General features: G+C 42.3%; 1 protein-coding gene across 6 annotated transcripts in view; it reads right to left on the minus strand.

Annotated features, from left to right (window-relative positions):
* The window catches only part of MAPRE2 (microtubule associated protein RP/EB family member 2), a 114,231-nt gene that overhangs the window by 82,073 nt on the left and 18,432 nt on the right, over nt 1-13,726 (minus strand). For 3 of the 6 annotated variants that reach the window (XR_006414095.1, XM_044424178.1, XM_044424177.1), the window contains exon 2: nt 11,072-11,133. The exons of the other annotated variants lie outside the window; for them this stretch is intronic. The gene's annotated coding sequence lies outside the window, so the exon portion shown is untranslated. The remainder of the gene's footprint in view (nt 1-11,071; nt 11,134-13,726) is intronic. 6 annotated transcript variants of the gene reach the window in all.

Below are 13,726 nucleotides of genomic sequence, written 5' to 3' on the forward strand. Positions count from 1 at the left end.
TTAATTGGCAATTTATGAAGCAACAACTAGTTCAAATGGAGTTTGGTGAAAAGTTCATTAATGTGATATTAAGCATCTATCAAAAGCAGTCTGCTAGGATTATAATCAATGGAGAATTTACAAATATTATAGCTATACAAAAGGATACAAGACAAGGATGCCCGCTATCACCACTGTTGTTTATATTGATCCTAGACGTGTTAAATAGAAATATCAGGGACGATATGGACATTAAAGGTACTAGAATTAGAGATGAAAGCTATAAATTGCAAGCATTTGCAGATGACCTAGTTTCCATAACTGAGGAACCCTTAGTAACAATGCCTAAACTCCCAATTTTGCTCTTACTGCATGCTACTATGCATACTGTAAATCATCCTATAGGTTTCCCCTCCCACATTCTTAGTTGTGTGCAAACTAACTCTCTATATGCAGACCAACTGGCATTAAATGTAGACCACAAGCCAGTAGTTAGACTACAGTTCTAGTTTCAGTTTTTTAAATGCACAATCCTATGGATGCTTTAAAAAAAAAATATCCAAAAGCTCCCAGCATTGGCTGGGGCATGCTGGAGTTGTAGAATTCATGTTCAGACATGTTTCTGATTGAACATATATTCTTATGGAAATAAAAGGAACACAGTTTTGAGGGGTAGGTTTTGTTATTTTCAGTCATTAAGGCAAATATGGCCACTTCTTACCAGAACCAATATTAGTCAAACTGTAAACATTAAAATTAAGAGAGTTGACAGTCCTGTATTTGCAAGCATCATTCCTCTGCTTAAGAAGTTTACTACTTGAAGTAGGTCCGGATACTTCAATTGGTGCAAAATAGAGCTGCCAGGCTGCTGACGGGGACTGGGCGTTTTGTTCACATGACTCCAGTCCTCCGTCAGCTCCAGGGCCCAATTCATGGTGCTGGTTATCACCTACAAAGCCCTGAACGGCTTAGGCCCTGGTTACCTAAAGGAGTGTCTGCGTCCATATATGCCCTCCCGCCCCCTGAGATTGGCGACAGAGGCCCTTCTCCAGGAACCCTCCGTGAAGGATCTTCAGAGGGTGAGTACTCGGAGGAGGTCTTTCTCTGCGGTGGCGCCCAACCTATGGAATGAGCTCCCCAGAGAGGTCTGCCTGGCGCCGTCCTTATTTGTTTTTCGGCGCCAGGCCAAGACCTTTTTATTTAAATGCTATTTTAACTGTTAATGGTATATTTGCTGGTTTAAATTGAACAGGCTGGATCCACTATTGTACTGTACTGTACTGTACTGTATTGTATTGTATTTATTTGAAGAATTTTTTGTATTTTATATGGGATTTTAATGATTGTAAGTCGTCCTGAGGCTTATGCGATGGGGCGGCACTTAAGTTGGTTAAATAAATAAATAAATAAATAAATACTTTAGTATTTTTTTCCATTTTGTATTGCTCACATTCTCTTAGAACATATAGCTCAAAATTGTAGAGATTGTATACAGATAAGCATCCAAGAAAAGAGAGAATATGCATGCATATGTCAGGAAATGATCCTATGGTCCCTTCACATTGTACAATGCAGCAGTTGGAGAGGTGGACAAACCACACTTGGCAGAGCTACTGTGGCATGATGAGGATGTAGGCGGTGCCTTCCCTCTGGATCTTTGCCAGCACCCTGGTGATCAGCAGGAACAGTGGAAACAGACAGAACAGGGAACTTCTGCAACAGAGAAGGAACGTGACTCCCATCAAGCCCTGGCCAATCCCAGCTCAAGACCAAAAGGCACTGCACACCACATTGGTTGGTGTTGCAAAGAGGTCCATTGACAAGATACTCCAGGTCTGGAAGTGCTGCATAAGGTGCAGCTCAGTCCTCCTGCTCAAAGCATCTGCCATGAGGCAGTCCTGGCCAGGTGGATGGCCATAATGGTAATACCTCTCTCAAGATACCAGTCCCAGATCTGCAGCATGAGGCAAGTCCGGGATGCAAATTATGTGCCATACTGCTTGTTCAGGTAGAACACAACACCATAGTGTTCAAGGTGACCTGAACATCCCTTAAGGTGGAGCTGGAATGTGATAAGTGTCTTCTGGACTGTGAGGATACTGCGGTGGTTGATATGTGCCTTCTGGTCCCAGTTGAGCCACACTGCAGGGATCCTGCTCCCAGTACAGTGCGCTTCCCAACCAAGGCTGTTGTGTCTGTAAGGAGCATGGTGTCCAGTTCCTTCAACATGAAGGTGACTTCCTGTGCCAAGTACTGCTGGCAAATCCACCAGTCCTGAGGCTCGCCCAAACAGAATGTGGGAGCACCAGCCACTTCCAGAATCCTGTTGGGGCTGATAGGTATGCACGAACCAAAGTATAGTGGCTGCATCCATAGCCTGGCAGATGGAATGACTGTTGCTGCATTGAGCCTCAGGAGCTGTGGTATCTGCTGCACCATCATCCTGGGTTTCATCTGGGCCTGCCACATGAACACCTGGCAATATGCACAGGCATCCACACAGTGTTCCTTTCCCAAACAGCTGGTCTGTAAACAGAGTGCTGAACTGGATGACCATTGGTTTGATCCAACATGACTTTTCATATGTTCTTATTGTCTTATCTTGATTGAATTGTGCCCTCAGGTCAGTGTGCAGTTCAAATACAATACCTATGCTGACTACAATTCTCTTTTATACCACAACCACTTTCTCCTTTGCATTAAAAAGCAGTTGTTCACACACAAGTAGCAGAAGAGAGGTTCAAAAGCATTCACACCTCAGCTTCCCTCAGATTCCATTGTTAAGGTCTCCAGGTACTTGCTTCTTTATCCAGATGCTATATAGCAAAGCTTTCACTTTAATTCTCTAGTATTCATGCATTTATTTGTTACACTGATGTGCTGCCTTTGCTCCAAGGAACTCAAGGTGGCATGCACATAATCCTCTACTCTGTTTTATGCTCAGACCCCTGTGATGATTAAGTTGTGAGTCAGTGACTTCACCCAATGAGTTTCGTAGTAGAGACTAGAACTCTAACAACAGAAAGAAGGATGAACAGCTGAACTGCCACTGAACTGGAGAATGCTCTCTCTTTCTCACACCTGCATGCAGACACACAGAGATCTATTAGTACATAAAATGCTGGTCTAGGTTCCATTCAGATCACTATATAGCCACTTCTTACAATATAAAAAGCAAACAAAATAAGTATGCTAATTTCACCAGGCAGACATGAGTTACTTGTTGCACAGCATAATCCAAGCAGTATTATGGTTGTAAATATAAAATAGGAGAGGAAGACCTTAAGTGTTGCTTTGAGCTCCTTAGAATGTAGCCAGGATATAAAGGTAATAATATAATAACACCCAGTTCATGTAAGGGCATGAACTATTTTTGAATCAATAAATAGAAACCCTTCTTGGGGAAATCAGACCAAAATTGCAGAAAATGCTCCATTTTTCAAGACAGTCTTCACTCTTCTCCAAATATACCATCATACTGTTGTAGTCACAAACCTCTATTAGAATGGGCTCCTCAGAATATTGCATCCTTTCTGACATAAGGAGTCAGTGTGCATGCACAAACAAGTACACACACAAAGTTCCCTCAGTTACGGGCAGATGTAGGACAGGAGCTTATTCTTCAAATTAGAATAGCAAAGACACTATAAGTTTCCTTTCATACTTCCTGTATATAAAATGCAAGCCTTCCTATTCTTTTATGATACAATACTATCATTTCCTGGCAAGCCCTTCCTATTTTGTTTCTTACAGAAAGGATTTATATTGAATTTGTCCTTCATATGAAAAGGACTGACATCAAGGTAGAACAAGGAAGTCACTTCCCCTCATGGGAGACCCTTCCCCTCAAAAACATTCAGTGCTGCTTAAGGTAGGCAGAATCATTGTGAGAGCTTGGAGGAACCACAAATAGTAATGAGGAGGGTGGAAAGGTAGAATCAGCAGAGCTCCATCTCTAGTTTGTTTTAGCAGTGGACCCAGCCGGAAAAGTTTACTGGAACAGCCACAAATGCTAATCTGCTAAAACAGAGATGTCAAGAGTATGGATTACATAGCTGGATGCCAATATGTATATTGAATTTAGTAGCAACATGACTTAGCAACAAGCTAGGCCATATTATACCACACAACTGTTTTTCTTTTTGCAAATGCAGGAGAATTGTTGATCTTATAGGGCCACATATTTCAGGAAGAGGCCCATCCACCAAAAGAGCTCATGAATTTGAACAACATTTGTAGATGTTTGCATTATAGTACTTTTTTTTAGAGAAACAGATTGGGGTACTCGTCTCATGAATTTGGAATGTGAAGGTGATAGATCTAAACAGAATACACAAGACGGGAGCACAGAGATTTTTGTACTGCAAGTTAATTGCTGCACCCAGGGCCTAGATTGGAGCCTCCAGCTGTGTTTAGAGACAAATGGGAAATAATCACATTTACACATTATTATAATTTTCCCCTCTACAAACTAGAAGATGAAGAACTCACAAACTGTGAACCAGCTAACATTAATCTCAAAAATCAACCAAAGACCTAAGATTAATGATTCTACCAAATTAGTGAAATCCAGTTCAAGAATGATTGCAGCTTAACACTATCATGTTATATTACCACTTGAATGTATCAGACTGTGCTATTTTAAAAAAAGTGGTTCTTGTGATTAGACCAGGGGTCTCAAACTCACGGCCCACAGGCCAATTGCTGGGACGGGCGGGGCACGGGGGAGGGGCCCTGCGGCCTTCAAAGCGCCGGCGGCACCCGGGCCGGCTGCGGGATGAGCGGCCCACCACCACCGCGGTGGTGGAATACTTGATGCGGCCCAGCCTCACCCAGACTCCATTTCCAGCGGCCCCCAGGTAAGGTGAGTTTGAGACCCCTGGATTAGACTGTCAGCAAAACTGTTTTATTCCTGGTTATAGAACAGTGGGAAAAATGGATTTTAAATTCAAATCTTTTATAAACAGGGCCTTAAAAGGCCACTATGATTATCTTATTACTGAAGTAAGCAAGCAGTCTGCAGCCATAAACAAACATTCCATTTAGGTTAACATTTCCCTATCAAGGGGAAAGTATCTGAGTCTTTCCCATGTCTAACAAAATTACTTTCAAAGAGTAGATTTTGCAATTAAGAGCACCAGGCTAATCGCAGTGTCCTAAAACTACTTATAGGAGAAAAAAGTCAGAAATGTCACAATTTATTTATTTATTTATTTATTTAATGTGTGTAATATTAAATATGTGAAATACTAAAAGCTACTTACTTAAAAATCAACTATGAAAAGCAGTCATTAAAATGAAGACAGTAGCAGAACTAGATAGTTCTGTTTAACCAAAAAGAGCAAACAAACAGCAATACCAGATTAGACCAGTCCTAAATAATCCAGCATTCTGTTCACACAGTAGCTAACTAGATGCTAACGGGATACCCATAAGCAGGATATATGCAACAGCACCGTCCTGCTTATGTTTCCAGCAACTGGCATGGAGAGATAAATTGTACCTGATAACATAAATATTTTCAATTAGTTCTGAAAGGTAGCAAAAGGGAGAAAATTTACACAGATTTTCATTGGTGCAAATTTCAAAAAGGTTCCATTTGTTGTAGCCATTTGCTTGCACACTGGGCTTGCAAACATGTAGATAACCAACTGAGTGGGAGCAAACCCTAAGTATATTACTTAGTTATGGGGTGTCTGATAAGAGTTTGGCCACTTCATATTGGCTGCTTCTATGAAATCTATGAAAAAATCCAAAGGGATAGCCATATTACGTTGCTGTAGCAAGATCAAATAGTCTTACAACATCTGAAAGATGATTAAATTTTCTGTGACATAACTTTTGTGTACTGTATATTACTTCGTCGGATGCATGAGGGTGATGTCCTGTGCTGTAGGTCCTTGGTTTCAGATGACTGGGGGAATGGTGATTTTACTGTGTGATCCACTTAGGCAGCATGTCATTCTGGCAGTTACAGGCAGCACATAAATACATGAATAAATAAACAAACAAACAATGAGAGCAGAAGGAAGTGAGAAGCAGAAAGTACAGGCTGTGATAATTAAGGCCCATCATAAACACAATTTCTGGTGATAACAGACAGGCACTAAAACACTGATTAACACAAGAAAAAAATGCTTGGGTAGAAACTGGACTGCTAGCCTATGTAGAAGGGTATTGCTGGTGGATGATAGAATATATCACATAGGAAAATGAACTGGTAAATGGATACCTGACATTATGAATTAGATTCTCTGTGAGTGCAACTTAGACACATGCATAACTCAGCCAAATGAATTCAGTGGAGCTTAAGCATATTTTTACTCTGATTTAATTCATTTGTCTTTAATGCAGTACAATATAGGCTCCAACGCAACTCTAGTTATACCAGACTAATTACAGGGAGAAGCATGGAGACTAGGGTTGCCTCTGCACTCCTCTTATCCTTCCAAATATTTAGACAACTGAAATGGTATTTACAATAGTATTCTGAAAGAGAAAATATAGATATTTATGACATTATGTGTTAAGCTGACAAAATAGTTCCGTATATGTATAAGCTGTAGAACTACAAACTAGTATAACTTCCTCAACAGTGTTAAGAGTAAATATAGTTACACAGAAAGTTACATGTGCAGACAAGTGAGATGCTTTTACAGGCCTCAAATAAAACATTGGCTAATGTTTCCCCAACAAAACCTGCTCTTTCTGCTGTAGCATATTGAACCCCTGTGCTCAAGAATATTGTTACAGCTTTTTATGCTGTGTATTATACTGTAACATCTGATGATATAGTTTTAGAAGGAAATATTACACAGCAGACAGAACTCCATGGGGAATTATTTAGGAAACTTGTATGTTGATGAAAGGAAGGGACCACTTCCAGAAGCATAATTTTTTAAATTATTATTATTAGCTATGCACCATTCTTAGTGGACTTCCACAGAAACTATTTATTTTGTCCTCAGCAGAACTTAACTTTCATTCCATTTCTAAACTATAGCATTACCAGTTCTTGCTGTCCTTGTGAATTCAGAATTTGTGAAGAATTTCAGGCAAATTGGAGCTATATTTTACTTTGAAAGGGAGCATGATAGAATACATATGCCTTGAAAATGGAACTCTAATGGAACTCCTAGTCTAATGCCTCATTCTGTACACATGAAGAGTGTAATGCTGGCACTTTCAGAAAAATACAACTGCACTGTTGTGGCTGTGTTGTGAGGGCATTATGCAAGGGAAATTGCAGAACATGGAAGGTTATGGGGCTGGGGAACAGCCACCCAGGAACAAGGTGAAGGGGAGAAAAGAAAGAACTGCAGAAGAGGCAAGGAATTTTAGGGTGCTTTTAGTGAAAACTTCAGAGGCACTTACACTATCCATTCCTTCTTGAGCACAGAGATTTTCTCTGGGCCCAGAACACTCCTTTATTCCAAGCACTACAAGGCTTCTCTTGAGATAATGAGAACCAGAGATTGTTGTATTTCTTCGATTTATTCAGGGTTTTCTTTTACATTTGAGACCTGTAAATCTCAGACAGGGGCAGCCAAAGCTGAGTTATGGCTTCTCTCCTCCTCTGTGCTCAGCTACTACCCCTCAGTTAAAATACTGAGTAAAAGTGGTTCAAGATATTGATGGGGTTTGCACAACACAACCAGCTGTTGCTTGGTTGGTCATACAAACTATTTGTGGTTGCAACAACTGATTCTTATAATGGTCAACAACCATAATAAGAACTAATGGTGTGCTGTAGCGTTTGTCTCATGATGGGTTGTTATGCCAACATGACCCATTGTGAATCAAGCCCCTCCACAAACAAACCACATGCCAAAGGCAGCAAGTTCCTCCTGACACTCTTGGTGACCAGCAAGTGTGGCTGACAACAGCACTCAAAATGCCCAACCAGCATTTGAATGGCTGTCAGAGGCTTCTCCCCCTCTGCCTCCTGTTTCTGGCTGCACAAGGGGGCAGCCGCATGCAGTGGGGTTAGCTGCCAGTGATTGCAGCCACATGCCACTACCACCAGTCTCACTGGGGTTTATGGTGGCAGTATGCATCAGTGACTCCGCCACACCTAGAGCAAAGTCATTTGCAAAGCAGTGGCAGGAACTGCCTTTCCAGTCTTCCTCACCCCCACTGCTGTTGCATGGAATCCCAGTGGCTGCAGGAGCAGTGTGCAATTGGGCTGCTGTCCTATTGAGAGGTGTCATATTGAGCTGTTTGCACTTGGCACCACTGCCCATGCTTGTGCTACCAGTTCAAGAGACCTCTCCAGCTAGCAGGAAGGGTATCTACCCTACTCTGTACCGCCATCCCAAGCAAAAGATGCAGAGCACAGGGTAGAAGCAGCAAATGAAGCTGTCATCCATGCCACCAGCTGGAGAGGTCTCCTCCTGAGATGGCAACGAGAGTCTGCTCCATGATGGTACAGAGTGGAGTAGTCATCCATGCTGCCAGCCTGAGGGGACAGTCCTCCAACTGGAGGCATGGATGTCCTCTCTGTGCTGCTGTCCTGTGCTCAGTAGTGCAGAGCAGAGCAGGCCTCCTCACCTGATTAGGTCTCTCAGGCAGGAAGAGCAGACAACATCTTGCTCTGCTGCACCATTGTTGCAGTGAGAACATGGAGTTTTTCTGCCTCCTGCCCAAGAAGAAACCTCTCAAGCAGGAGGCAAAGTGATGTCTTTGCTCCACACCACTGCCCCAGAATGGGTGGGAGCATGGCAAGGAGATCACAGAAATTTCCCCCATCCTCCACACTGCATCTCAGGGCATTGACTCTATTTATTCAATAGGGACGAAGAAGACTTTATAAAAATCTTCCTTGGCCCCGTTGTGCAAACAGGATTGTGCCCTACAGTACAACTGCATATTGTCTCAGCTCAGAAAGTTGACCCCTTTGCACTTCAGGACACAAGCCCTGTTTGTGCAATGGGGACTCTTTGACAGTTGTAGCAAGCTGCAATTGGCTCATGATGACAGCTATCAGAGAGAAGCTATCATTTGTCCCAGTGATGTCCCCTGAGTACCATGAGGAGGAGCAAGCTAAAAGGAGGGGAAGAAAGGAATAAGGCTGATCATCTGCTGGACTCATAGTGGATGCTTGGGGATTTCCACCAACACATCATGGTAAATCACTACAAGAAGTTGACATTATGTACAAACCTACCCATCATTTAATTCAGAATCTGAGTCTTCCCTGGTACATTTTTAAATACTAGCTTCTATATCAGGATTACTTTAAAACAGATTTCTCCTCCAAGCCATGTAATAAGACATTATTTTAACAGGAATCCTCAGAAGGCTACAGAGTAGAATGTTTCCTTAATTCATGCTTATGTTACTAAAATGCCTTCTGCACAGTAGCCACCTTGTGGATATGTCATCTAACTGTTCTCTAGTTTTCATATTTCTTTCCATTTTTAAGGAGCTTGCTGCATATTTTGTTATTGGATTAATTATAGATGTGATACTTTGTTTAAATAGTGATATGTTATTGCAATGTTTTGTATTTCTTAATTTGTCATTATTACTTATTCTGTTTCTATCCCACCTTTTTTCCTTTCAAGGAATTTATTTATTTAGAATATTTATATGCCGTCCTGTCACAAAAGCCTCAGGACGGCTTACATAAATGAAGTACAATAAAATAAAATATAACATGAATAAATTATCGACCCACACTGGCTGCAGTTAAAAACATACAGGACACAATATTAAAACTTATTAAAATATTGCTGAAATAAAAAGGTCTTAACCTGGCACCAAAAAACAAATAACAACGGTGCCAGGTGGACCTCTCTGGGGAGCGCATTCCACAGATGGGGCGCCACCGCAGAGAAAGCCCTCCTCCGGGTACTTTGCCTCCTAATGTCTTTCACAGAGGGTTCCTGGAGGAGGGCTTCTGCTGCCGATCTCACGGGGAGGGAGGGCAAATATGGAAGAAGGCGTTCCTTTAGGTATCCAGGTCCCAAGCCATTAAGGGCTTTATAGGTAATAACCAGCACCTTGAATTGAGCCCGGACTTCGATGGGAAGCCAGTGAAGCTGATAGAGGACTGGGGTTATATGAGAATAACGCCCAGTCCTCATCAGCAACCTGGCTGCTCTGTTTTGCACCATCTGAAGTATCCAGACTGTCTTCAAGGGCAGCCCCACATAGAGCACGTTGCAGAAATCCAACCGGGAAGTAGCCAATGCATGTGTCACTGTTGCTAGGCAATCTTCCTCCAGGTAGAGATGCAGCTGATGGATTAGCCGAAGCTGAAGGAAAGCACTCCTTACCACCGCAGTCACTTGAGCTTTCAAGGACAGCTCTGGGTCAAGTAGCACTCCCAAGCTGCAGACCCTGTCCTTTAGAAGGAGTGCAACCCTGTCCAGGGCAAGGTCCAAGTCACCTACCCAGGAGGTCAATCCCACTACCAACAGGACCTCCGTCTTGTCTGGATTGAGCCTCAGTTTATTGGTCCTCATCCAGCCCATCACCTCGGCCAGGCACCGGTTCAGTACAGCCACTGCCTCACCTGGATCGGTTGAAAACGAGAGGTAGAGCTGGGTGTCATCAGCATACTGATGACTCCGCAGCCCAAACCTCCTGATGACTTCTCCCAGCGGTTTCATGTAGATATTAAATAGCAAGGGGGACAGAATGGAACCCTGCGGTACTCCATGGCTTAACTGCCATGGTGCAGAGCCAAAGTCCCCCAGCACCACCTTCTGGATTCAAGGCAGCTTACATAATTCTCCTCCTCTTGATCTTATCTTCCAACAAAAATCCTGTGAGGTAGATTGGGCTGAGAGTCTGTAACTGGCCCAGAGTCACCCAGGGAGATACATGGCTGAGTGGGGACTGGAACCCAGATCTTCTAAGACCCAGTTCTGAACTCTTATCCACTACATCATTAGAATTACGTATGATATTGAACTACTTCATTTACTGTTAAAATATAGTGCAATTTTGATAGTTTTTTACTTATAATTTTGCACTTATTGTCAGACACTTTGGCTTCTTTTCTGGGAGACAATGAAGTGTATAAATATGAAGTTTCATTTCATTTTGTATCTACCTTAGTAAGTAACAAAAATATAAAACTTACTTTGTGCATTCATGCACTTTCCCCAATTGCTGGAATAAACTGTTGGTTGCAGTAATTTGGTACTACAAAAGAAAAGGGAAAAAAATCTAGCTTTTAGCTCAAAAGGAAAAGCAGAAAAATCAACACTATCTTTATTCAGCTACAGAGTCATGAAACAATTATTTTAGTTCTAAAAATGAAAAGGAGCAGTTCTTTATTATAGGACTCGAATTCATCAATATTCACACTATCTTACTGATATATCTGACTGCAAACAAAATGCAACTTTTATATTGTGGTATCTACTTAATTTAGAAACCCTAGTCTGAAATCTCAGTAAGATACCTGGAAATTCAAACTTTTTAATGAACAGTGACATCAAGCCCTGGGAATTGCACATGTTGCAATTCTTACACAGTTGATAGAAACAATTAAATATAAATCCCCATAGGACATATGTTGTCTGCCCAAAAGTTACATCATGCAGTACAAAACTGTTTTTCTACAGAACAGGTAGCTTCCTATGAATGTTCAAATCCAAGCCAAAAAAGAGAGTACCTGGCCTAGAATGACATTAAACAGCAAATATGGGATGCCAAGAAATGCACCATCAAATCAATAGGATCCAGAAAGATTCATGTTTGGGGGCCATGGTGATGCTTGCAAGCACCAGAATTAATGTTTTACTGTGTAATTTAAGTGTTCATTTGATCATAGGGGATTTTTTTCTTGGTGAGGGAATCTAGTGTACAACTCATGTAAATTCCAGAAGATTCGTTTTAATTTTGCTGGATCCAGCTTTTCCAGACTACATGTTCTTATGGAACACATATGTATTTTCTGTGGGAGGAGCTGTGTGTGTGATTTCCATTTTTTCCCATGATAAAATCTGTGTGGTATATTTAGGCCACACATGAGCTTGGCCTGATGCATGCATGCATACACATCTCCCTTTTCCCCTCTGGACTGTTCCACTCCTCCCCGCACACCAAATATCCTTACCCAATGAGCAGTGGTGACCGTCTTATTTGTCTCTTGAGAAACCTAGATGCGGGTCAAGAAGCAACAGTGAGAACTGGACACGGAACCACTGATTGGTTCAAAATTGAGAAAGGAGTTCGGCAAGGCTGTATACTGTCGCCCTGCCTATTTAACTTATATGCAGAGCACATCATGAGAAACGCAGGGCTAGATGAATCACCAGTTGGAATTAAGATTGCTGGGAGAAATATCAACAACCTCAGATATGCAGATAATACCACTCTAATGGCAGAAAGTGAAGAGGAACTAAAGAGCCTCTTGATGCAGGTGAAGGAGGAGAGTGCAAAAGTTGGCTTGAAACTCAACATTAAGAAAACTAAGATCATGGCATCCAGTCCTCTCACTTCCTGGCAAATAGATGGAGAAGAAATGGAGGTAGTGACAGATTTTATTTTCCTGGGCTCCAAGATCACCGCAGATGGGGACTGCAGCCAAGAAATTAAAAGACGCCTGCTCCTGGGGAGGAAAGCTATGGCAAATCTAGACAGCATACTAAAAAGCAGAGACATCACCCTGCCAACAAAAGTCAAGGCTATGGTTTTCCCAGTTGCAATGTATGGCTGTGAAAGTTGGACCATAAGGAAGGCTGAGCGCCGAAGAATTGAGGTCTTTCAATTGTGGTGCTGGAGGAGACTCCTGCGAGTCCCCTGGACCGCAAGGCGATCAAACCGGTCAGTCCTAGAGGAGATCAACCCTGACTGCTCTTTAGAAGGCCAGATAGTGGAGATGAAACTCAAATACTCTGGCCACCTAATGAGAAGGAAGGACTCCCTGGAGAAGAGTCTAATGCTGGGAACAATGGGTGGCAAAAGAAGAAGGGGACGGCAGAGGATGAGGTGGCTAGATGGAGTCACTGAAGCAGTCGGCCTGAGCTTAAGTGGACTCCGGGGGATGGTGGAGGACAGGAAGGCCTGAAGGAATGTTGTCCATGGGGTCACGATGGGTTGGACACGACTTTGTGACTAACAACAACAACAAATGAGCAGTGGTACTTCTGTACTGGAGCCACTTGTTGCCAGTTTTAAGGCTGTTCATACATAGGATTATGCCTTTTATTCAATATTTAATCATTTTATTTGTACCCTGTCCTTCTACCAAGAAAAATAGAACTAAGGGCGGCTTCCAACCATAAATAAAACAAAAAAGCAATAATAAAACAAATACATTAAAAACAGTAAAAACACAGAAGCAACAGAATAAAAACAGCAACCAGACCAACAGATCTACTTATGTTTCTAGTTTGATTGAAGAGAAAAGTTGTTTCATGACAGTGAAAGAACAGCAGTCAGGGAGCAAAACCAGTCTCCTTTGGCAAAGAGTTCCACAGTTTGGGAGTGACCACCTGCAAAAGCCTCTTTTGCATTGCCACCAAGATGTTCGTCCATCATTTTTGATGAGGACCTTGAGATCTAACGGGTTGTGAGTTGTCCACGGTGTGTCCGCAGGTGGCTGATAAGGCCGATATGGGCACGGAGTGTTCTGCCACATGTCAGGCAGACATGTGTGGGCACCACTGTTGCAACATTTGCAACTCTGGCTTTACGGAGTGCTCGCTTCTCTTGTGCTATTGTTGTCCTTCTGGCTTCAGAAGTTTGGCAGCCTTGGTGGATCAGTGTGCGCCATGTCGATCGGTCT

Source organism: Varanus komodoensis, unplaced genomic scaffold (genome assembly GCF_004798865.1).
Source record: "Varanus komodoensis strain SLA01 unplaced genomic scaffold, ASM479886v1 scaffold14_1, whole genome shotgun sequence".
NCBI classification, from domain to species: Eukaryota; Metazoa; Chordata; class Lepidosauria; order Squamata; family Varanidae; genus Varanus; species Varanus komodoensis.